Genomic DNA, 25,864 nt, shown 5'->3' with positions numbered 1-25,864 from the left:
AAGTTGGATCCAGGTCGACAGTGCTTTTGCGTGCAACTCAACCGGTCTACCGATAGGCCATGGTGGCCGGGGTAAGTAATGACCCAATCTAGCGCACAGAAATGAGTGATAGGTCCGACCCGGATTTTAATCGTTGTGAATCAACAAACGCGAGCCCGCTGGGAGCCGTCAATCTTATCGAAATGTGTCAGGTAGCGCGCCGCCACACATTTTTAATCTACATACAATTAAAATGTATGGTACTTTCATGAAATATTCTCTGCGAATTTAATATTTATAAGTACAACGTACATTGATTAAGAAAATTGAAGCTACGATGCATCATGCAATCAACAGTTTACATGACAATTTCTTATAATCTTAATAATATGCCCCTAAAAATATCTACACTGTTTACACATAACTTAAAGGTACAATTCCCTAAGGCCTACGACTGTCGCGATGCACGGAATTGTACCTTTAGACTTAACATAAAAATGAAATATAAACTTAAAGTTACATAAAGACGTATACACAAAGATGAAATAAGTTTTCTGACGTCTCTACATACAGAGTTTTAATTCCTTTTAATAGTAAGTAGGTTTATACTCTTAAATAAACACAATAATCGGTGATATGAAAGAATATCACATTAATCAAGGTCTATTTGCTTACCCCCTTACTAATAAACGTTGTATAAGCTTTGAATGTGTACAGTGTTTTGTTCCTGTCACACAAATGACATTTTTAATGGGATTGAAGAAGACAAAACACTGTATAACTATTCAAAGCTTATACAGCGTTTATTAGGAAGGGGGTAAATATATAAGTAATCGGTCACGACCTCTTTGATAATTGAACTACCGTCTTCGATCGACAGTTGCGGTTTCGGCGCCCATCCTACATGAACATGACCCGAACCGCGGTTGCGTTGCTACCCGACAACCCGACAGGACCGATATTAGCCTCAAGTCAGTAATAACCAACCCTAAAATAATCATATTTGTTAAGTCTGTTGTATGGGAGTCTCCCTTAATTATAACTAATGTTTAAGGGAGGCATTATTTTGTTTTTAGTAAGTATATTTGTTGTTATAGCGGCAATAGATATTATACACGTGACACATCTGTAAAAATTCCAACTCTCTAGCTATTACCGTTTTTGAGATACAGCCTGGAGACAGACAGATGGACAGATAGGGATTTCTTAGTAAATAACCCTAAAAACTACAAATTGCTTTACCTAATTTGCGACGGTAAGTTTGTCAAAATATCATTTTCTTTCGTATGATGACAAAATAGGTAGCGCTAATATTTTATTTAATCCACGATTAACTTCAACCTTGACTGAGGCGTGTGATTGTTATTGCAGTGCCATGAATCATGATGTAGAGGCAGACGTGTCGCTTTAAAGCTTCGTACTCCTGTTTAACAAGGCTCCGACAGAACCGGAAGTTTGAAGTTCCCATTCTTAAAAACTCCTATAAATATATTGTCTATGGTTTTATTTTATTAAGAACCAAATTAATCTAAGCTTCTATACAAAATGTCTAAGACTAAATTATATAAATTATGTTCTTATATAATTATGTATTCTGTACGTCGCACCGTAAATTATTGTGACGTGATTATATTATATTTTATTATACATCGCACAGTAAATGAGTGACAATTCAGCACGATAATGACCTATTGTCTAATAGTTAACGATTGGAATTTGGCTGAAATTGAATAAGGACGGTACTTACTCTAATTCTGCTATCCAACATTACAACAGCTTTAATTCTCATAAAATAAAAACTAACGTTGTGACTGGTCTAGTTTACCGTTTGTTTGACGTATAAATATTATTGTAATAAAATTGCAGATTTAGGGTACAGAGCATAACTACAAATTAATTAGGAAAACTAGCACAAAATTATTATAACTGTAGTTAACATAAAGTGAAATAATATATTGAATGAAAAAAAAAGAATTATATTTGTTATTAATCTATTCCGTATATTATGTATCATAAGTTATGCGATATAAGCAAAAAACAAGAAAAAAAAATGTGGAATTATTTTGAAGTGAAATGTAGGTTGATTGGCGAATGGCGATACCTTGTTGATAAGGTAAACAGTCCGTTTGCAGTTTTCTTTCGACAATAGCACAGCAACGAAATACAAATTACACATACCTCAACCCCAAAGTTTGGGGCCTCTGTGGTTGAGGTAATTTGTGCTGGACAGCCCCCGTAGACAAGTGGCAAAACGCTAACGCTAGCGCTACAAAATGTATGCGGTTTGACATTAGTATTCGCTAGCGAAGCGATGACTTATGTCAAATCGCATACATTTTGCAGCGCTAGCGTTAGCGTTAGCGTTAGCGCTTTGCTACTTGTCTACAGGCCCAGGCCTGTTAATAGGAAAATATAAACCAATACCGTATAGAATTGCAGAAAAATCGATTATTAACTTTTATTTTCTTTGAATTAATACATCTTGCATATTTTCATATTTTTGTATTCAATTTATTGTATGTAATATGTAGTTATTAGGACAATACCATCATGCTAATAAATACCTATAGGTACTCTTGTCTACTCCGATACAAGCAAGTCTGATTGTCTGTTCTTTCAATCGCAATATTGAAGCAAACAAAAAGCAAAATTCAGCTAATTTCACGTGGGACAAAGTCAATTACGAGATTAAATCATGATTAGTAACTAAAATGGATGTAAAAATGTTGAAGAGGGAAATTTCATTTGTTAATTTCAGTGAAAAGGTTCGTCGCTGTACGAGTTTTCATTTCAAATGAATCTAGTTCATTGAAATGTGAGCGCTAATGACAATATTTTTGATGAGATTAACTTCGTGTTTGCCTTGCAACATAATATATTTTATGTGAATTATGATTTATTAATGATCCTGTTAATATTAGTGCCCAGTGAATAATATAATGACGCTCCAAACTAATTGAACGTTGATTGAATTGGACATTTATATCTGAGGAACAGAAGCATTGTAATAAAATAATTATTATATTTAGATAATTATTAATTTCTAGAAAATATTTTAAAATATTTAATCTAAATAAATTATTAAAGGGGCCCATTACATAAATTGTAACCACCTGGTGAAAGTGATTACATATTTTTTAAAATAATTAAGAATGAATAATAACCAAAAAATATATTTTTTAAAATTCATAGTGTCAGATATCGCAGTCATGAACTAATATTTTAGAGAAATACTGGCTGTCCCGGCAAACGTTTCTTTGCTATATAAAGTATTTCGCCCGTCTTATTTTATTGAAGTGACTATATAAGTATGTCACCATGGCAACGTCCATCGCTATCCCGTCGCACAAACAATAGTCGCCGTCAGTCTCGAGTTGTAATAATTTACTATTATTTATTCAACAAATGCACTTATCAATATAGAAAGTACCCAGTAGCCGATTTTCAGACCCACTGAATATGCATGTAAAATTTGGTAAAAATCAGTAAAGCCGTTTCAGAGGAGTACGCTATCTAACATCGTGACGAGACGAGACGACGAGAATTTTATATATTATAAGATGAATATAGGTGATATCTACCATAAGTTAACTACTCGAGTCAAAAGAAACATCGTAACTATATCTCTGTCGGTTTAACGATACCCTGCGTTTTGACTGCGATGGTCTTACAACGTAATTCCAGTATTCGGAAACAGACGGTAAGAACAACTAAAGACGCATTTCTTCTTCATCTCTGAATACGCGTACAATCTGAGTCCCATACGCGATTGTACGCGTATTCAGAGTATGTATGAAACGTTATATTTTGTATAGAATTCTAGGTAATTATGTAACATAGCTTCTATGTAACTTCAATTAAATATGCTTGTAACGAGACAAGAATAATAATATTTTAAATATAAAATATAAATAAGATACTAAATTGTGATTCTGGTTATTCTGATATAAATTTAATTTGCGCGTCCGTAGTCGTGTGTACGCTTTGTTATTATACCAACAAATATTTGTAAGTGAAATATTTATTGCGTATTGTGTCGCGTGCGTGTGACAGCGGCCTACGGTGGCATATAGCCGCCTACAGCGGCCTATAGCGACCTAAAGCAGCCTAAACGGCCTATATTATATAATATCTGTCCAAACGTAATCTTTACGCGCCAATAGTATCCGTCTATACTTAACGCTTTACAGAATCAGCGAGGAATATGTTTATATTCCTCTTGTGATATTATTGTAAAGTTTAATTTAAAAAACACCATTGAATGATAGATCTATTGAGATTCTTAGCGAACAATTATACTTTTTGCGCATAATACTTAAACCAACAAAGAATTTGTTGAGTTTATTCAGATAAAGAAGCCAATTATATTGCTAAAACATATTATTTTTCTATTTTTACAACACTTTGTTCGAGATAATATAATTAGTAAATGCAGGATTTGATCGTATTTTATTGAAGTCGACGATTATTTGTTATTTCTATATCTACGTCTTTAGTTTAAGTGTACAAACACACTAGGCCGAAAAAACGCGGATTACGCCTGCATTTATAAATTGATGATGACACACCATGCCGAAATTACGTCGCGTTATATTGTATGCGTATCGCATTCCAAGCGTAATCATGCCGAACTTCGGCCGCGTATTTTCGGTCTAGTGTGTTTAGACAGATAGGCGTCTGAAGGCAGTTGTTTGAGTTCACGTTACACAGAAAAAGCGAGCTACAAAGTTGATTTAATAAACTCGTAGCGGGTCTACGTCGTAGCGGGTCTACGTCGTAGCGGACGACCTTATAGTGTAGCGCTACGAAAGCACACGATCGTGGATATGAGGAGCTTGTGTGGTTTCTAACGATTCAATGTCTGATATTAAATACGCTTTTTTTTTACTATTCACTTTTCACGTTAATGTGTTTAATGTACGTCATAATAATTATTGCTATTCAAACAGAGCCAAAAAAGTGACTTATATCTATCACTAACGTTTTGAACATGACTTCTTGTTTTGTAATGGAACGTTAATTATTATACACGGTATGTTTTAGTTACAAACGGTATTAAATATCAAAGGCCGTCCATTAGGGAGTCGGGCGGCGGCCGCGCGGCGATGGCCCGCTCAATTAGCGACAACAATTAAATTATTCACGTCACACGTGCCAACAACTTGAAATAATACCACCTTGCCAGTCATTTGCACAGAACTCTCACTCCTAATCTGCAGATGACGAGAAATATTTAGTTTTATATTAAGTTTACATAGTTAACGCTGAAATTGTAATCTCTTTTTAAGTCAGAGCGTGCAAAAGAGCGGTCGCAAAATTTCCTAGTCAGATTTAGCCACTTGCATCTTCATTTAGTTTATGTTAATAACTCGGTACTTACCGTAGAACAGTCAGCGCTTTCGGAGAGGAAAGCTGTACCTTATCGGTGAGACGGAAGGACCTAGCTCGCAGGCTTTAGGGGCGGCGGGAGGCTCCGCGGGTCTTCAGTACTGGCCGATCCGCCGCCGCGCGCGGTCGTGCGCTTCTGTCGGTTCTCACCTCTGCGGTAATCTAATTAAGTGCTCCGTAAACTATATCGTGAGTTAATGTACTGTTGTTTACAAGGAATGCCCCACTGATAGCGGAATTTGAGCGTGCATCACTTCGTAAGTAAAAGTTTTGTTTTTTGTTATTGAATATAATTTAACTTTTAAGTTACTTATAAAGGGACGGAAAGAGTGAAGATATAAGAAAGGTAAGTTTGGTTCTTGTTGTACTAAGGAGCCGCACAGGAAGCTCAGCAAGAGAAGACCAGGGCAGCAAGTGTGAAAATTCTGACAAACTTTATTTCAGGTATTATTCTTCGCAAATTTTATGAAACGGAATCATTGTGAAAATAAATAAATAACACGACAAAACTTCTTTGAGTGAATTGGGACCAAGTTTTTGATCAGAACTTCGTATTATGTTGAACTCAGTGCTTGGCACTCGCGCGAGGTCCGTACGCCGCGGGCGAGCCCCGGGCTCTACCAACTTCTACAACTGACTACAACTAATAGTACGAGTAGTAGCGGGTAGTATCCTGTAGTAGTATAATATCACGGGCCAGCCGAGGAGCTGGATTGATTATATTATTACTAGCTATTTTAATATTATGGTTGTAAAGCTCCATTCGAACGACGTGCGACGTGCCAATGCTTTTTTTAAGCAGCGGCACGCACCTTAATAGCACCGCGCTATTCAGTATAACCCCGAGACGTTACGCGAGTTGAGGTTATAAGATGTTGCTCTTATTTGCTATTCGAATTTGAGTTTTATTCACTACACAAACAGGTCCAAGTGTCTCGTTTTGTTAGGTTCGATGTGAATTGACCCTGAAAAAGAAAAAAAAGAATCGTATCTGATAAAAATAATTTTTGAAGTTTAAAATGTTGTCGAATACCCTTTGACTGGTGAAACGGGTTCAGATAAACACAAATGCAAAAGACGAAAGAGTTGTTCGACTGAGCTGTCACCCGATAAATGATTGGGATTCGAATTTTATTTTAAACCTATCTCAACCGAACGGAGCTCCGAGCTAGGTTGTCTCCGTGTTTATTGCTCGCCTTTACGAATAGATAAACGTGTTATTCACAAGCCACATATTACAAATTTTAACCCCGTTGAAAAATGCTTCGGAAGAAACGTAAAACCTGTCACTTACAAATGGAATTCCATTTTCGATTTGCCATTGGACGGTAATGTTCATTCCGAAAAAAAAACATTGAAGGAAGCGTGCATTTATATTTTAAAATTTGAACAAAGGATTCTAAGTGGTTCTTAGATGGTTAGGAATAATTAATTTGTTAACTAAGTAATAAGTCTATTAGAGTTCTAGTACTGTTACATAAATTATGACTATAAATAATTAAACCATCTTGCTATATGTCAAGTACATGTCAAGTTCGTTGGTTAATAGCTATGTCCACACCACAGACTTATTTATATACTATGGTCCACACAATGCACTTTCATATTCAATTTTCTTCATCTTCTTTCATTTAACTTTCGTTTGGCGCATTCAATATATATAATTGAATGCCTCAACGAATGGAACGTCAACATTGTCATTTTTGTTCAGTTACAGTGTCTGTCAGCTTATTGTAACATGTGCGATGGGAACATTTTACTGGGTGGAACATGTGCGGCTTATTTGGCCATTAAAAATTACAGAAAAAAAGAACAAAGACATAGTTTTGGATACGGTCAGAGCATTCAGAGCGTATGCGTCATGGGCATGCCTCACGTGCGCTGTAGACTGCGCTATAACGCATGCCCTTGATGAACAAAAAAAAAGCACAGTGTGGACATAGCTAATGTGATTCATACAGCTCTTCAAAGGTTAAATTTCCAAGGTAAAAGGTACCTCCTGTCCATGGTTCCCCGCACGAGAACTCTTTCACAAACTACGGGTATGAGGTTTAGAGAAGTTTTGTGGGCTTCGGTCTTACCGGACATACCACCTCACTCAGTTCAAATATATTATTCTTTTGTGGCTGCTACTCATATTTCCACACGTTGATGACAAATCAATGGACATGTCGATTCTGACTGGTCTGGAAATGATGGAAGAGTTTTGTTTATGCACTAGGTACCCATCATTCAACGCCGCTATCCATTCGGACTTCAGCAATATGCATCACCCATTATCACTAAAACTGAAAACATTAATCAGGTGATTACAATCGTGTTTCAAACGTTTTTAATTTTTACATCCGATCCGATTAAAGCGACCGGATTTAAAAAGTTTTTATTTTTTTATTTTCTTCACCCCTATTGGCTATTGTCTGATCTTGACAGACGTGGGCATCGTTACTTTGTGTTATTTTTAACTCCCGACCAAAAAGAGGGGTATTATCAGCTCGACATGTCTGTCTGTCTGTATATCATGTATGTCTCTTGTTTGTTTAATCTAGTTTTTTTTTTGTTTGAATGATGACATAATAATATTTTAACGTGGGAGAGCCATGCTTCGGCACGAATGGGCCAGCTCGACCGGAGAAATACCACGTTCTCACAGAAAACTGGTGTGAAACAGCGCTTGCGCTGTGTTTCGCCGAGTGAGTGAGTTTACCGGAGGCCCAATCCCCCTCCACCCTATTCCCTTCCCTACCCTCCCCTATTCCCTTCCCTTTCCTACCCTCCCCTATTACCCTATTCCCTCTTAAAAGGCCGGCAACGCACCTGCAGCTCTTCTGATGCTGCGAGTGTCCATGGGCGACGGAAGTTGCTTTCCATCAGGTGACCCGTTTGCTCGTTTGCCCCCTTATTTCATAAAAAAAAAAATATAATCAAGAGTGTTCTTAGCAATAGTTTATCATTATTTTACTGTGCTGGAAAATTTGGGTTTATCTGCTCCATGAAAAGTTGTAATCGACTTCCAGTGATTGGATCGGTTCAATGCATCACAGAGTATTCGAGTTTCGAATCGGGGGTTGTTTTTAATTTCTTAATCAAAGATGACAAGCAAATACATTAGCAATAATACACCCCACGTAGCGGGGTGGGAACATAATTAACTATTCATCCATATAAATATTTTATTAAATATGTGAAGGTGTGTCTGTCTGTCTGTGTGTCTGTTACCTCTTCACGTCCAAATCGATGCACCGATTGAGATAAAATTTGGAATGGAGATACTTTGGGTCTCGGGACAGGACATAGGATACTTATTTACCGCAGATAAATGTACGGTTCCCGCGTGATAAACGAGTTTTGGCACAACGGAGTTGCGAACATCAACTAGTATAGAATAAAGTCACATTTAACACCTTATAAGCTGGGAAAAAGCTTAAAACAACTTTTTAAATCAGTATCATATAAAGATAATTTTTAATTCTTTTTCCACGCTGTTCAACCAGTGACAATAAAGCTTAACTATCACAGTTTGAAGCGAGCATAAAGTTGCCGTCCATGATATTAGCCGTCAGGATATTAAGCCGTGAAATTAATCCTCGTAAAGAGCTAATCCATGCTGACATAATCAACGGAACAACAATTTTTAATTAAGATAAAGTTCATCCTAAGATTTTACTATTGCAATTTAGCTTTAAAATTTCAGAAAATGTTATTAAATTACTCATCAGTAATAATATAAGAATTTTTATACGTAGAAAGAAAATTATTTATTATTATTATTAGTATTTATATTAGAAAGTTATACGTAGAAAGGGCGCCATAATCTCTTAAAACTGGCGCACCTAAAGGGAAATAACGGAACTAGTTATTTGAATCTACTTGTTTTAATACCTACACTAACTCCAACACAGTTAAAAAATAGGCGGGCAACATCACGTAGGAATATGAGAGTAGCTTAGAATATTTTTTCTACGAACTTTATCAAAAATAGTTAATTCCAAAATACACATAATATTTCTTTGAATACTTAATGGTCAAACTTTGAAATAATGTAAATTATAGCTCTTTCCACTAATCAAATTAACTGAAGAAGTTTGAAAATCTCATACTATCGCACTCAGAGATATTTAATCATGATTAAACTTCAATTTAACGAAGACTTTGACGGGTAAAAGGTCGCATCGAAGGACATATATGTCAAAATCTTCATTTAATTACAGTTAACTAATTAATGTTTATCTCTGAGTGCAGCAGTTAGAACGTAAATAGAAGCTCAAACTAAGTTTTATTTTAAAAAATTGTTGTGGCCCAAAGGTCAAGAAAATAGCACTATTTATTATTTCTTATTTCTATCTATATATTCGTAGACTATTAATATGATTAATGTTTCCGAAACCTACGCTACCTTTAGTAGTATCTTATAAAAAATATCCATACTAATATTATAAATGCGAAAGTGTGTCTGTCTGTCTGTCTGTTACCTCATCAAATAGCGCTCAAACCGCTGAACCGATTTTGCTGAAATTTGGCATGGAGATACTTTGAGACCCGGGAAAGGACGTAGGATACTTTACCCGGACAAAATGTACGGTTCCCGCGCGATAAACGAATTTTGGCGCAACAGAGTTGCGGGCGTCATCTAGTATAGAATAATAATAATAAAATTAATTAATTAACTTTATTTTGAGAAATATTCTGTCGATAGTAGGTACGTAAATGGACACTTACTAGTTACGGTAAAAAGAAGTAAAAAATATCTGAAGAATCAAAATATAATGAAACATTCATAAGGTTCTGCAATTGGTAAGAAAGTTTGAAACCGTCCGACGTAAAAATTCTAACTTGGTTTAGTAATAACTTGTATGAAAATCTCGACATAATGTAATACAGGATATACGATCAGTTTTGAAAAAAGTTTACAAGTTCCGCTGCTGGTTGTGAATTTTCGCCGCTTTCGAATTCTTGAAAACTTATTAGATATAAATCAAAACTATATTCAAACTTGCCAACTCTGAGTCCAATATAAAATTCTTTAAAATAATATGTTCTCGCCTTTTCTTCCGGTTTCAATTTGTTCGAATTTGTAAACGCAGCATTAGCTGTATGCGCTCTTGTGGTAGGTTCTATCGTACCCGCAACTCTGCCTTTACCGATGAGTGGAGCACCATGGTCCAGTCCCACATAGCCCGACCGATATCCCCAATTTGCCGGGGATGCGTAAAGCATTTCATTATACATACTTTACAAAACGATAGGTTATATTTGATATGAAAGCGATATTCGAGCCTTTCGAGGTATGAGAATCGGGACCAAGGTCGTCACCACACGCCCTGCCCGTCGTCGCATACCTCGGGTTCGACTTAGCAGCGAGTGCGAGGAATGTGTTCAAATGTACTTTGCTTTTTTAAATGTGGTGCTTCTTGGTATTCCAGGAACTTACACTCGGACAAAATATGAGCACAACCGCAGGAGAATATTTTAAACTGCTAAAATATTTTTATACAGTCGTATCCACAGAACTGAAATATTTTTGACGAGTTTAAAACACTCTTTAAGTTTTTTATCCTTAAAGCGGGGAAGAATATTAAATCCATGGCCTTCGAGAAACACTTCATTTCGCCCCACGGTACAAACCAAATACGATAATTCGAAGGTCGGATATGAATCCTGATATTCATTTCAACATCTGCTCAAAGCCACGCGTATCATAATAATTACTGTCTTAGATATTATATTAGGTCCTTACATAATATGAAATTGGCGTTTTGTATAGGAGGAATTTATAGTAGATTTTTTTATATAATATATTTAATTAATCAAAGTATGTACCATTGCCATCGATGCATTTTTGTCATCTTAAGGGTAGTTTGTTGATCCCTTTACTGAAAAAAACGGAGGGATGAGAGTCAATAAATTCTTTGAATGCGGTTTGAACTGCCACATCAGAGTTGATTTTTTTTCCTTGTAGGAAGTTATCCAAATCACACTACACTGGTACTACAACCACCGTTAAAAGCCCTGCTGGTCTTAGTGGTTCATTTCAGGTGAACGTAGGTGTACACCAAGGCTCAGCCTTAAGCCCACTTCTATTTAACCTATGCATGGATTACATAACACGTGACATACAGCAACCTACACCATGGTGCATGCTCTATGCGGATGACATAGCACTCATAAGCAAAACCGTCACTGACCTACAAGAAACGTTTAATCTTTGGGTAGATAGAATAGAGAAATATGGACTACGCATCAGCCGCAGCAAGACAGAATACATGGAATGTAATTACGAAGGAACGGAAAATGCAGGCAATAATGTGTTCATAGACGGCATAGCACTCCCGAAGGTAGAGAGCTTTAAGTATCTTGGATCCATCCTAACATCAGATGCAAACGCAGACAAAGATGTCCAACACCGTATAAATTCAGCATGGCTCAAGTGGAGGTCTTTGACTGGTGTTCTATGTGACCCTAGAATGCCCATCAAAATCAAGGGTAAAGTTTATAAGTCCGTGGTAAGGCCCACTCTTACCTACGGTGCGGAATGTTGGACTATGAAAAAAGCTCACGAACAACAACTGCACGTGAATGAGATGAAGATGCTCAGATGGGCGGCTGGTGTAACCCGCATAGATAAAGTCCGCAATGAGTACATAAGGGGCTCGTTCGGGGTAGCTTCTGTTGTGGAAAAAGTCAAAGAGTCCAGACTGAGATGGTACGGTCACATACAAAGAAGAGACGATGCCTACACCGTAAAGAAAGTCCTCAATATACCAAACGTGTACAAGAGACCAGGAAGACCACCCGCAACCTGGTGGAACAACATCAAGAGAGAGATGGACCAGGAAAGCCTAACTACTGAGACAACCCAGAACAGAAAATTCTGGCGCAAACGTACAGGGAGACCCGACCCCAGATGAACTGGGAACATGGGGTGGACAAAGAAGAGGAAGTTATCCAAATTCCGAAAAAAATGGTAATCTGTTGGAGCAAGGTCCGGGGAGTACGGTGGATGTCGCAGACATTCCAATTGCAGCTCCTCCAGTTTTGCGGCCGTCTGTTGTGCAGTGTGTGGTCTAGCGTTGTCCTGATTCTGAAGCAGCTGTGGCCTAGAGCGATTGACCAGCCTTGGTTGTTTAGCAGCTAGTTCTTCCATCATGGTTTACAGTTGCTGACAATAGATATCTACCGTTACCGTTTGGCCAGATTTTAGAAAGCTGTAGTGAACAACACCGGCACTAGTCCACCAAACACTCACAAGTACCTTTTTCTGAGTAAATTTTCGCTTAGGGCAGGATTTAGCTGATTCTCCAGGGGACAGCCAATGCGACGAACGTTTCCGATTATCGTAAACGATTTTTCATCACAAGTAATGATCCGATTTAAAATCCCTTCATTATTGTGTTGGTTGAGCAATGTAACGCAGCAGTAGACTCGTGTTTTCTGGTTTGCTTCACTCAATTCATGAGGTACCTTTCAAGTTTTTTTATCTTCCCAATTTGCTTCAAATGGATTAAAGCAGTTTTATCACTAACAGCGAAGCCTGCTGCTAACTCTGAAGTGGTTTGCGATGGATCCGCTTCCACAATAGCCTTTAATTCTTCATTATTCATTTTGGTCTCGAGTTGTCCACGGGGCTTGTTCTGAAGGTCGAAATTTCAAGAACCAAAACCGTACCGTGTTTTGTTTTGCGACACCAGCGCCATACACATTGTTAATTCTTCGAGCTGTTCCTGCAGCACTCGTGCCACTCGTAGAGCTCATATTCGTAAATAAAGCGATATTTAAATTTTCCATTGTGAGATATGAACGACTCCAAAGAAAAAATAACAAAGAAAAATACAAATTAATGACTGTTTTGGAAAAAAAATTATATATATATATATATATATATATATATATATATATATATATATATATATATATATATATATATATATATATATATATATATATATATATATATATATATATATAGAAAAAAGAAGCCTGTGAAAACGGGAGCTCTTAATATCAATTTTGAAAGGTCGCTCATCATGAATTTCTATTTTACGTTTAAATAACATGGGTTTTTTTTTTAATTTGGAATTTTACAACTCATTTTTGAATTAACATGTCGGGATGAGCGATACATATTTTTGAAGAAAATTGAACGCTCTAAATAAATTGTCTCTTATGTTTTTTCTGTAAGTTCACTCCTTCAAAAGTTATTCGAGTTTAAAATCCAACATGTAATCAATTCAAAAAAAAATATATATATATTTTTTTTTTTTGGAATCTCGGAATCGGCTCCAACGATTTTCATGAAATTTAGTATATAGGGGGTTTCGGGGGCGACAAATCGAGCTAGCTAGGAATCATTTCTAGAAAATGTCATTTTCATCGGATACCGAGCAAAGCTCGGTCAAACAGCTAGTAATGATTAAATAAAAAAAACGTGGAATTGCAAAATTGACTTCAAGATTTAGTAAAAAGATTTTTAAAACAAGGTGAAACATTTAAGGCTATAATTTAACTTTGCTTTTAAAAAGCTTTAAAGCTACCTTCTTTTGTGCGCTAACGAGTCGTAACCACACGTGGGTCGTGGAACCCTCGGTCTTCGAAATGTTACGTGATGTAGACCAAGAGCTAGAGACCTGCGGGGCTAAAATGGTCACATCCTGTCAATCAATTCAGCAAATGAATTGTCAAAACTGTCAAACTGACAAATGTCAAATCAGTACAAAAATACAGGAATGAATTGCAAGCAGAGTTACATTTTGCGATTTTTGAAAAATTAATCATATTATGATTCATATCATGATTCTTCAAAGCGACCATTTTAGCCCCGCTGCAGAGTGAACAATGTTTATATTAACACCTCCATCGTGGGTATCACAGAGACAATAGATTTTCAATTGCTATGCGGCAGCCGGCTGCCGCTTGGGGATTGATAGGTTAAATCTATTTCCAGATAAAAGATTTAAGCTGGGCGACAATTTAGTAATTGAAAAATTTTAGTAATCGTTTATCATTTCATTTTCATCAATACTTTCATAAAATAAATTGGTTTGTATTAAAACATGAAAAAAATTTGTAAACTATTTAAAGAATGGACTGCCTAATTACAGTCATACAAAAAAGGTTGTTATTTCATTCTTTATTGGAAGAGAAATATAGCTATAATAAAACAAAGTTTTAAGTTATAATGTCTTCCTTGCAGAACTTATTTCATGTCATTGCAGGCACTAAAGTGAAGTGACACGTATAATATTGTACTAGATCTATAGAAAATGTAAGTTTTAATAAGCGCGCTATAGAATAAATAAAGTTTTCATAGTACATTCTTGCGCGTATGTTACCTACTTCTTATGCCGTGATAAAATACCTACTTAAGGATAAGTAATGCGATCCAGTGTTGCATAACTGCATGCTTTCATGAGCACAATCACAAGATTATGCAATATGCAGCTTATTGTATTATTTGCCTCGTCGTTAGGTACTGAATCACTTCATTACATCTTATATATAAAATTCTCGTGTCACAATGTTAGGCCACGTACTCCTCCAAAACGGCTTTACTGATTTTAACCAAATTTTATATGCCTATTCAGTGGGTTTGAGAATCGGCTATAGGGTACTTATTATGTTGATAAGTGTATTTGTTGAATAAATAATAGTAAATTATTACAACTCGAGACTGACGGTGACTATTGTTTGTGCGACGGGATAGCGATGGACGTTGCCATGGTGACATACTTATTTAGTCACTTCTGTTGAAATGGTTTTATGAATAATAGATAACTTTTACTATAATTTTTGAATATCTTTATTCCGGACACACGTTTTGCAAGGGAGGCAAAATTGCAAGAGAACAGATTAAAAAAAACTATCCGACCATAGTGACAAGCACAGATACAAAATATATTTCTCTACACAGTACTACAGACAATCAAATGGCGCTAGTTGCCTCATTAACTTAAACTTATTAAATTATAAGATTATAATATTTACCAATTTATAACAACTTCAATAATATGGGTGAAATCCACACTAATATTATAAATTGTGAAAGTGTGTCTGTCTGTCTGTCTGTCTGTTACCTCTTCAAGCCCAAACCGATTTTGCTGAAATTTGGCATGAAGATACTTTGAGTCCCGGGAAAGGACATAGGATACTTTTTGTCCCGGAAAAATGTACGGTTTCCGCGCGATAAACGAGTTTTGGCGCAACACAGTTGCGGGCGTCATCTAGTATTGTATATGGCAAAGAAACGTCTGCTGGGACAGCTAGTTTAGTATAAAATTCTCATATTATTATTATAACCTCGATTAATTGTTATTGACGGAGAGCTGGCGACCAAATCTGTCATGTGGCTTCAGCTGTATTAAAACTCCGTTAGCTATTTTCCTGAACAACCTTTTCTGAAAATCTGCGTGCTGGCAGGCCGTGGGCGGTGGGTATGGGTGTAGTGGGGTGACGTTGAATTTGTACGAAAATTCGCCGATTTCAACAATTGTTTTCGGTATCTTCCCACCGATATTTTTGTATGGCAATTTTTTTTGGGATTACTATTTATACATACTAACTAATCTTGCGTCAGAAAAAAAGCACCACAGCCTACGAATAAAACTAAGGAAAAGTAACTCCGTCAAAAAACATGCTCCACAATACTTGTCAAAAAAGTGTAACCTTAGGTACACATTTCAATACAATATTTAGGTGACCTTGAGCGGTATTAGGCTGACGTTACATGACAGATCAAAAGGAACCAAATTTAAAACGGTAATAGTATGGGAGATACGATTCCTTAGTTTTTATTATTCGTAGACCACAGCTGAACCCACATGAAAATAATAATATTTTTTTCTACTTTTAATTGGCGCTGGCAATAACGACCCACCACCCGATCGATTTAAAACTTTTTTGGGTGCACAGGAAGTACAGAGCAACTGTTTGGAAAAAAATGAAAGTCGCTGCACCTACATTTTTTTCCATTTTTCCCTACCCAACTACACCCACCTCCCACAGCACGCAGATTATCAGAAAAGATTGTTCAGGGAAGTAGCTAACGGAGTTTTAATTCAGCTGAAGCCACATGACCAATTCGGTCGTCAGCTCTTAGTCGATTACTTTTGTAATAACTTATCTTATTAGTAAATTTTTTTAAAGTTTGCTACACGCTGCCATATTATTGTTGTTTAAAAAAGAAAAAGAGGTTACTTAATACTTTATAATGTTAACTTTTTCATTCCACACAAATGGTCGATAACATGGACGATAACGTTCAATATAAGCAATAACTGTAATGTCGTATTTATACACTAGTCAATCGTTTTCAATAACGTAAAACGTTCGAATGTAATTTTATTCCGAATAATATTTCACTCACTTATTTACCTTTGTATGGAATCATACAAAAGATAAATGGCTTCATACTTCGTTCATATTTTGAGTTTTGATTATTCTTTTTCTGCTCCTATTATATCTGATATTACAGCCGGACATAATTTAGTTACATATCAACCATTATATTATTAATAATAGTTGAATTTAAGCAATTCATACATTCTATATAAATTAACAATATCCTGTGATCTAAATCAATAAAATAAACTTATTCTTTTATATGTTGTCTATATGTTGATATTAATATCTGGACAAGTTAACGTCGTAGTTCGATTCAATTGAATACAACAATTAGTTTGTCCACTCTGTGCCCTTGTTCTTGACTCCAATACCTATTTTACTGCCAATTGGATTATGACTTAGTAAGTGGATTGCTGCTCAGCTTATAGTAATTGCTTTGTACACATTTATAGCGTATCAACACAAGTAGAACCGCTCTACATCTTATACTATGTTTTCAATTTGTTTTAATTGATTCTGAGTTGTTTTTTCTGAATCTATTTTTATGATTTCAAGATGAAAATTATCGTGATTGTTTATGAATATTGCCAATTATTAAAATATCGACAATCGATACCCATGATCTCTTGTTTATCATCATTATAGAAAAATTACAGTTACCGAAAATTTGAAAAAACCACATGATTTTCCGTCAATTTAAAAAAGACAATAACATCACACCTAAACATTAATGTAAAAAAGAGCCAAGTTCAATATTCGTTTAACACTCGTTCATAATGTTATTTTGTTACAATTTCAGTTCGCATTTCATATTTCGCTAAAATAATATTATTTTGGCCTCATCGTTAAAAAAATTGAGGAGAGATACATATTTTATAAGTTTATACTATAATTTATATTTATAGTGACGTATACATTTTGCAGGTGCAGGGTGGATAGTTGATAAACGAGGTCGTATTTTACCTGCGCTGTAAGGAGGTTTATCACGCGGTTAGCCGTCAACTACACTTCAGCGCGCCGCAGAACGCTTCATCTTGTTTTAATTAAAACTAAAAATACCACATTAATCTTCAGGAGTTATTGTTCATGGTAGTAGAGAAAATGTGCTTGAGTAGATATGAAATTTAGTGATAAGTTCAATAAAATGTCAACATAATATAACATATTATACAATATGTTATTAGAAATACACTGTTAAATATAAATAATTTTTATCGAAATGTATTTTTATCGAAAAACAAAATCTCTTTTCAGTTTTTATATGTACGACTGCTATCGATCGCACATTGCCGATAAAAATGAAAGAGCTCCATATAAAGAATTAAAAAACTTTTCAACTGCGATGTTAAATTTAAAAATAAAATTGTCGAAAGGCTTTTAAACGCTGTGAAAATGTTGACAGTGCAATCTGCATATTCCTTTGAAAGTCTACTCAGCTTGCAACTGTGTGTGAGGAATACAAAAACGTGAACCGTGACCTCCTCAGTGGTGCGTGCGACGGGGAGGTCAGCTGGCCCGTCTCTACCCGACCGAGATTGATCAAACACCCCGCACAAATTGATTTAATTAATATTTGCGAGAAGCCATTTACTGATAACCCGTTGCTCTAGTTATTGCTACTCCAATTATAATTACAGTTGAAAATTATTTAAGCTGCTAGCTTCCGCTGAAAAAAACTTTAAATTGGAAATGTTCTTGCCCGAGGCAAGTCATAATACTAGTAGGTGTACTCTGCAAACGACGCGTAAAGGTCGGGTGATAGTAAATACATAATATAGTATATTTTAATATTGAATATTACAAGGAAAATGAGCACAATGTTTGCATACTCGCTGCGACGCTACACGTTATTGCTTTGAAAATAAATAGAAGGAGATTAAAGCGCTCGAAAAATCTCGAAAATTGACACACTTTGGCGAGCGCTCATGTAGTTGCATTTATGAAGAAGCTAAATAAATACGTCGGTTCATTGAGCTCCAACGTGCTCACGAGGTGGCAAAATCACTTGCTGTTTACTCAGATGCTATTTTTAAAATGAATAAGCAACATATTGCCGCAGTATCAATACAAACAGTATTTGAAGAACTCGTGTTTTTGTTAATGAAGACAAATATTACGCCCGTTCAACATAACGTACACATTCCAAATCGAAGATAATACCCCTACTTATCTATTAGTAACGCTAAAACTCGAAAACGGCTGAACGGATTGGGCTAATTTTAGTCTTAAAATATTAGTAGAAGTTCAGGGAAGGTTTTAAAGTGACACGAAGTTTACCGGGACGGCTAGTTATTATTATAATTATAGCAACGCCGAGTGCCAATCCACTCATCGAGTGAATAGGACGCGTTTAGTGCAAAACATTTTTTTCTGTAATTGCCTACTAGTTATCTATTTACACTGCGTCGGTGCGCGGTCTCGCGCGACCGCTCGCTTGCGAATTGTACTGCATGAAGTATGAGTGAAGGTTTACTTGAGAATGAGGATATTATCAATGAAAGCAGGATGGAGAATGAAGACTTAACACAATTTGAAGCCGAGATGACGAACAACGAAGAAGACTTACACAATTTTGATGATGATCAGGGAAACTGGAGTTTAAACACAAGAGAAAAAAGACGAAAAATTGAAAAAATTGATATTTGTATTTCGCATTCCGAGAAGTTACCGAAACAATTTGCGATGGCCAAGCTTTTTAATTCAGAAAAAATTAGCGGTATAACCAACATAAAGTATGTCAACCCCTTTAAAATAATAGTTTCATTCACAGATAAATTATATGCTGAAAAATTGGCTTCTAACGCGTGTGTGAAGGACAAAGGATGGAAAGTTTATAAAACATGGGAGGTTGGAGTGTCATACGGAATCATTCGCGATATTGAATCGGATTTGCCAGATCAAGAGTTGTTAGAAGCTATACAAAGCAAAAATAGCTGTGAAATAATATCTATTAAGAGACTTCAAATGCGAGGTTCAGATCCTGAATCAGGATGGGTACCGTCTGAATCAGTGCGCATATGTTTTAAAGGGAATTCTCGACCGGCCTATATTAAAATTTTTGAAGTTCGAGCAAAAGTCGAACCTTTTGTTTTCCCGGTAACTCAATGCGGCCGATGCTGGCGCTTTGGACATCCGACCAGGTTTTGCCCTTCAATAAAAGTTATTTGCCCAAAATGTGGTGATAATCACCAAAACTGTGAGACTACTAATTTGAAATGTGTCAATTGTAAAAGAAATCATATCTCACTAGATAAAACTTGCCCAGTATACATAAAAGAAAAAAAGATAAGGAGTTTAATGGCGGACTTCAACTGTACCTATCGTCGCGCGTTAACAATGTACGTGCCACCATTCACACCCAGACCCCACTCTCCATATGAAAATAATATCGCCAATTCTTCTCTTTACACTCCGACACGACCAAATGAATCTTCGGAAGTCATTACGTATGCGGAAGTTGCTGCCCAGCCCTCTAAAAGAAAACAACGCAATTCTTCGGAGGAACAAGATATGATGTCATCGTCGGATCTTGACGCCGCAGCGGCCGAAGGGACAGCTGCAGTCGCTGACGTCGTCGCCACCGCACACAGTCCGCGGCCGCGCCGCCGGCGCCTGCAGCGCTCGGTCCCGCGCCGTCAACCTGCAAGTATTACAGCCGAACCGATCGGCGATTCGAACGATATCACGCCTGGACATAACGAGTGTATTGAGACTAATGACCAACCTGAGCCCTCTTTGAATTATAATAATAATGAGTCCATCGAATCACTGATTACTAAAATTAAGGAGTTGATTTTATCTAAAAGATTTAATTGGTCTGATAAAATTAAAACAATAATAAATTTATTTGTAGAATGGTGTGTGTCGGCTTTAATACACAGCATTAGCAATATCTCTATAGTTAAAAACATATCTGATTTATTTTTAAGAAACAGTAATGGCTAATATTTATAATAAAATTAATATTTTGCAGTGGAATGCGCAAAGCGTTAGACCTAAGCGTTTAGAATTTGAACATCTGTTATTTCAAGATAAGATTCATATCGCCGCAGTTAGTGAAACTTGGTTGAGTCCTGAAAGTGATTTTGGATTAACTAATTACCGGTTATTTAGAGCTGATAGGAGCGATGCGTACGGCGGTGTTTGCATTATAACACATAAGTCCATTCAAGCTCAGTATTGCCATACGAACCACCCTAATCGGGACATACAGATTTTGCATGTCAAAATTTTTAATTGTAAAAATATTGAGAATGTAGTTGCTGTATATTGTCCTCAATGGGTTTCTACGCATCGTCAAGATTGGGATATTTTGTTTTCGCAATTTCATAGAAAGTCACTATTTTTAGGAGATTTTAATGGCCATCATTTCACTTGGTCGAGTAAAACCGATCCCAGAGGAGCCCAGATATATGACGCCATAACTGATAGCAGCCTAATTACCTTAAATGATGGTAGTCACACACGGATTAAGTTAGTAGCTGGTTCACTCCAACAGACTTCACCCGATATATCTTTGGCTTCTTCTGACATAGCCTGTAATTTAAATTGGCGAGCGTCAAGTGAGATGTTGGGCAGTGATCACGTTGTGGTCCGAATTTCTGATGGTTCCCATTATGAGCCAACATTTGAAAAGAAGCGCAACTTCAAGCTAGCAAACTGGGAAACGTACAGATCGTTCCTTGATTGTAAACTATCTAATTTTACTATATTCGGTCACCCACAAACACTTTACGACGATTTTATTCATTATATTAACGAAGCGGCTAACAAGTCTATACCTAAAAAAAATAATAATCTAAGCCCGACTAACCATTTTATATCGAAACCATACTGGTCCCCAACCTTATCTCATTCTGTGGCCAAAAGACGTCTCGCCTTGTCCAAATTTAGGAAAAATCCTACTCCTTCTAATCTAATTACTTTAAACAAATGTGTCAAAGAGTCGCAGAACCTTATTAAACGAGCTTCTAAGAAAAACTGGCAATCATTCTGCGATGGAATAGATGAGGTCACTTCTGCTACTGATATGTGGAATAAGATGAAGTGGATTAAGGGCAATTTGAACCACGTGGCACACGTAGATGAGAATAAATGCCAAGCGTTACTGTTAAATTTATGTCCTCCCTATGTTTTACCTTCTAAACCCAGTTTTAAATCAAGCAATTCTAAATTAGAATCCCCGATTACATTACACGAGCTCGAGAGCTGTATCAAGTCGAGTGACACTGCTCCGGGGTGTGATGATATATCATTCTCGATGATCAAAAATTTACCTAGTGTTGGTAAAAACATTCTTCTCTCTCTGTATAATATTTCCTTGTCTACTGGCTTCACACCTGTGCAGTGGAGGGACATACGAGTAGTACCGATACCTAAGCCCGGTCGTGACCCTACACTTATTTCATCTCTTCGACCTATTAGCTTGATGTCATGCGTCTGTAAAATATTTCACTCTATCCTAAACAAGAGACTGGAATGGTTCTGTGAAAAACAGGGTATATTTTCGGCAGAAATGGTTGGTTTCAGAAAATCTAAATCTAGTTTGGAAGGTTTGACAAGACTGGTTTCCAGGATTCAATCTGGTTTTACAAGAAATTTAACTACTGTGGCCTGCTTCCTCGATATCGACAATGCGTATAACAATGTAGATATTAAATCATTACTGCTAATTTTAGATCAAATTGGTGTTGGGGCCAAGATCTGTAACTATCTTTGGAACATTCTTAGTGAAAGAAATTTGAAAATAAAATGTGGACATACTTATTTATGTAGAAATACTGGCTTAGGTCTGGCACAGGGCGATCCACTGGCTCCCAAGTTATTTAACATGGGAACCCATAAAATTTGTAATTCCATAAAAAATGTATATTTTTCTCAATATGCCGACGATTTTGCTTTGTATATTTTAAAAAAGTTCATAGATGAAGCTTGTACCGCTCTCCAGGGTTCATTAGATTTATTAGTTGCATTACTCCATCAATTAGGCTTAAGCGTATCGTCTTCTAAAAGCAAAATTTGTATATTTAAAAAGGGTAATAACATTACTGACTGTCATATTACAATAGGTAGTGTACCATTGCAAGTTGTGGATAATATTAAATACTTAGGTATGTGGTTAGACCGCTCTCTTAGGTGGTCTAAGCACATTAAAGAATTACACGAAAAAGTTAGGAAGTATTTAAATATCTTAAAAGTATTAGCGGGGTCGGGATGGGGAGTCCATCATAAACATTTGAGAAATCTTTATATCTCAATTATTAGGAGTCGCTTGGACTATGGCAGCTTTCTATACGGTAATGCTTGCAATGGTAGATTATACATGTTAGATAAAGTCCAAAATGAATCTATGCGTTTAATTGGCGGTTTTATTAAGAGTACTCCTATTCACGTGATGGAGAGTGAGCTTTGTATAGCCCCGTTGGAAGTACGACGAAATTTTTTGGGTGGAAAATTTTTGATTAAGGCAATGGCACTGTCTAACAATGTTACTATCGATGTCGTGAAGGAATTAAATTCGCTCTCATCACGCAGATATTGGAGACGTAAAAATAAACCAATTTTAACTGTTTTGTATTCAAAATTTAAAGATATTCATATAGATTCTCGGCAAAATTTGGACATGTTCTCATTAAATTATTGGATTAACAGGTTTGACTTAAGTGGAATAATTAAATATGAATTACCTATTGTTACTAAAGCAAAGAGAAGTTACGACATTGCAAAGCTCAACGAGGCCTGCTCCTTATATATTGCAAATGAATACGCTAATTATTACAAAATTTATACCGATGCATCCAAGGAGAATAGCACATCTATGGGTTCAGCATTTTTTGATCCTCAAAATGGAGGAAATTCTAAGTTTAAAATCTCTTACAATATTTCTATCACTCATCTCGAGTTAATAGCCATTTCTAAGGCTTTAGCTTATGCTAAATCAATTAATTTTGATAAATTTGTTATTTTAACCGACTCCAAAAGTTCTCTGCAACTTTTGGTTTGCTGTACTACAAGTGTTGTAAGCCCACCCATAGCCTATGAAATTATTAAATCGATTTATGAACTCATATCTAATTGTAGACAAATTATTCTCCAATGGATACCATCGCATGTTGGGTTGGCCGGAAATGAGGAAGCAGATGTATTGGCGAGACAGGCTTGTAGTGCGGGTATACCTGAAAACACCTTACCCTTCTTCACCGATTGTTTTTACCTAATTCGGGATTATTGTTACAATCTTTGGAAAGTTCATTTCGATGAGCGATCGGTGGAGAAGGGTATATGGTATAGGACGATGCAGAATGAACCCTGGAAGAGACCATGGTTTGTTAATTGTAAATTAAAGAGGAACATTTTATGTACAGCTATTAGACTGCGTTCCGGACACATTCCGCTTAATAAATTCGCTTTTATGATGAGAAAGGTTGCATCACCGCTTTGTTCTGAATGTGGCATCTTAGAAGACGTGTTACATATTATGGCGGAGTGTGTTCGGAACGAAGATATTCGATATGAAATGTCACCAATTACTGGAGATTTAAAACAACTTGGTGTGTGTAATATTGTTCTGGCATTTCCTCTATGTGACACAGCTAAAGCACTGTATAAAATTGTGATTACTGGTTTACGTCGTCGTCCAATTGTATAATATAATATTCTATTAATTATGTAGTTGGTCTAACGGAGTGGCGTAGTTTGTAAGAACTAAAACTCCTTAAATAAAGATTTAAAAAAAAAATTATAGCAACGCCTGCACTTACTTTTATTCATATTTGATCTTTGTCGTTTTTATAAATTCATAAAAAAGAAATAAATACAATGTGCATTGTGCATTGTTTATGTTTTAATTTAAACAAAGTTTGCGACTGAAGGCTTACGTACTATTCGAATGTTTGAAATCACTGCAAGCTCGCGGAGAAATTTCTACAATAACTCATCGTAACAATGAAAGCGACAGAGGTTTATTCTAGTTTTCATAAAAATTCAACTTATTTTAAGTTGAATTTTTCACATTTTTTGCTCTCGCGACATACCTAGTTATTTGCACACTCAAATGTACACAAAGCGCGCCTGAAAAGTTCCAACTTATTTCATTAAGAAAATTTTTGCTCGTATTTTATTTTAAATATAAAACAGTGTTTTGAAATTATTTTATTTTGATTAGAGATAGCGTAAAAAATGTTGATTACCATCAGGCGTACTACATATTGTGAAGGTATTGACAGACTATTGAGTAATTTTGTATAAAAGATATTAGATACCTAATTTGCAGACGAGTTTACGTTATACGTTACAATGTACCGCGTCATTAAATAACACAATATACATAAAGGTCGAGCCGGGAACAGTAAATAATGTAACTCCAGTTACAAGTGCTCTCGGCCGCGCTACCTTCTGTTACGAGGTGCATTAAAATTTAATTATTTCCTGCAAACACTTTCAAATTTAAAATTTACAAGTTCCATTTTATTAGAATTTTATGCGCGCCGTATTAATTGTTTCGGACGATGAGAAATATTTTGCTCCGGCTGCTTTGAAATAGAAGAAAAATAATTTGATTACCGACTTCGAGTTTTGTTGACTTTGAATATTAATTTATTGTAACGTAAACTTAAGACAATACTTTAACAATATTATACTCTGGTAAAGAAACTGTTGTAACATTTTAATCTGAAGTTTCTAATGCTGCCACGCGACAGGGTAATTTCATAGTAAGATATAACAGTATGTCAACAGTAGTCTGTGATTAAACAGTGTATTTGGTAGGTGGGCTTAACATGAGGGAAAGCAGGAAGCACCCACACAATAAGCTTTGATTGTCTGAGCTTAGCTGACGTCCTTGTTTCAGCGGATAGTGAATCCTACTTAAAAGCGATACCAGTAAAGGAGAATAATCCCACATAATATGATGATACCTACTACTATTTTACAATGGATTTTGCAATGGATTGAAATTTGAAACGAAAAAACTAGTAGGTATAGTCTAGGGAATATTAGCTTTCAACCAAGGAAAAATTCGCATAGAGCTAAAAGTTGGTAGAGGCGTTAAATACATCTTTACAGAGAAAATACGAAAAGTACCTGTCCGTGCTATTCGTGAAAAAAAAATTAACATCAAATATCCTAAGTTTCTGCTGTTAGTGTTATACACGGTAAGTTTGAG

General features: G+C 36.1%; 1 protein-coding gene across 1 annotated transcript in view; it reads left to right on the top strand.

Moving 5' to 3' along the window:
• The first annotated feature begins 5,484 nt into the window (after positions 1 to 5,484).
• Positions 5,485 to 25,864, top strand: part of LOC121729140 (teneurin-a) — a 414,953-nt gene continuing 394,573 nt past the window's right edge. The window contains exon 1 of the mRNA XM_042117536.1: positions 5,485 to 5,624. The gene's annotated coding sequence lies outside the window, so the exon portion shown is untranslated. The remainder of the gene's footprint in view (positions 5,625 to 25,864) is intronic.

This window comes from Aricia agestis, chromosome 7, assembly GCF_905147365.1.
Source record: "Aricia agestis chromosome 7, ilAriAges1.1, whole genome shotgun sequence".
Taxonomy (NCBI): Eukaryota; Metazoa; Arthropoda; class Insecta; order Lepidoptera; family Lycaenidae; genus Aricia; species Aricia agestis.
This window is presented reverse-complemented; position numbering and strand designations above follow the sequence as displayed.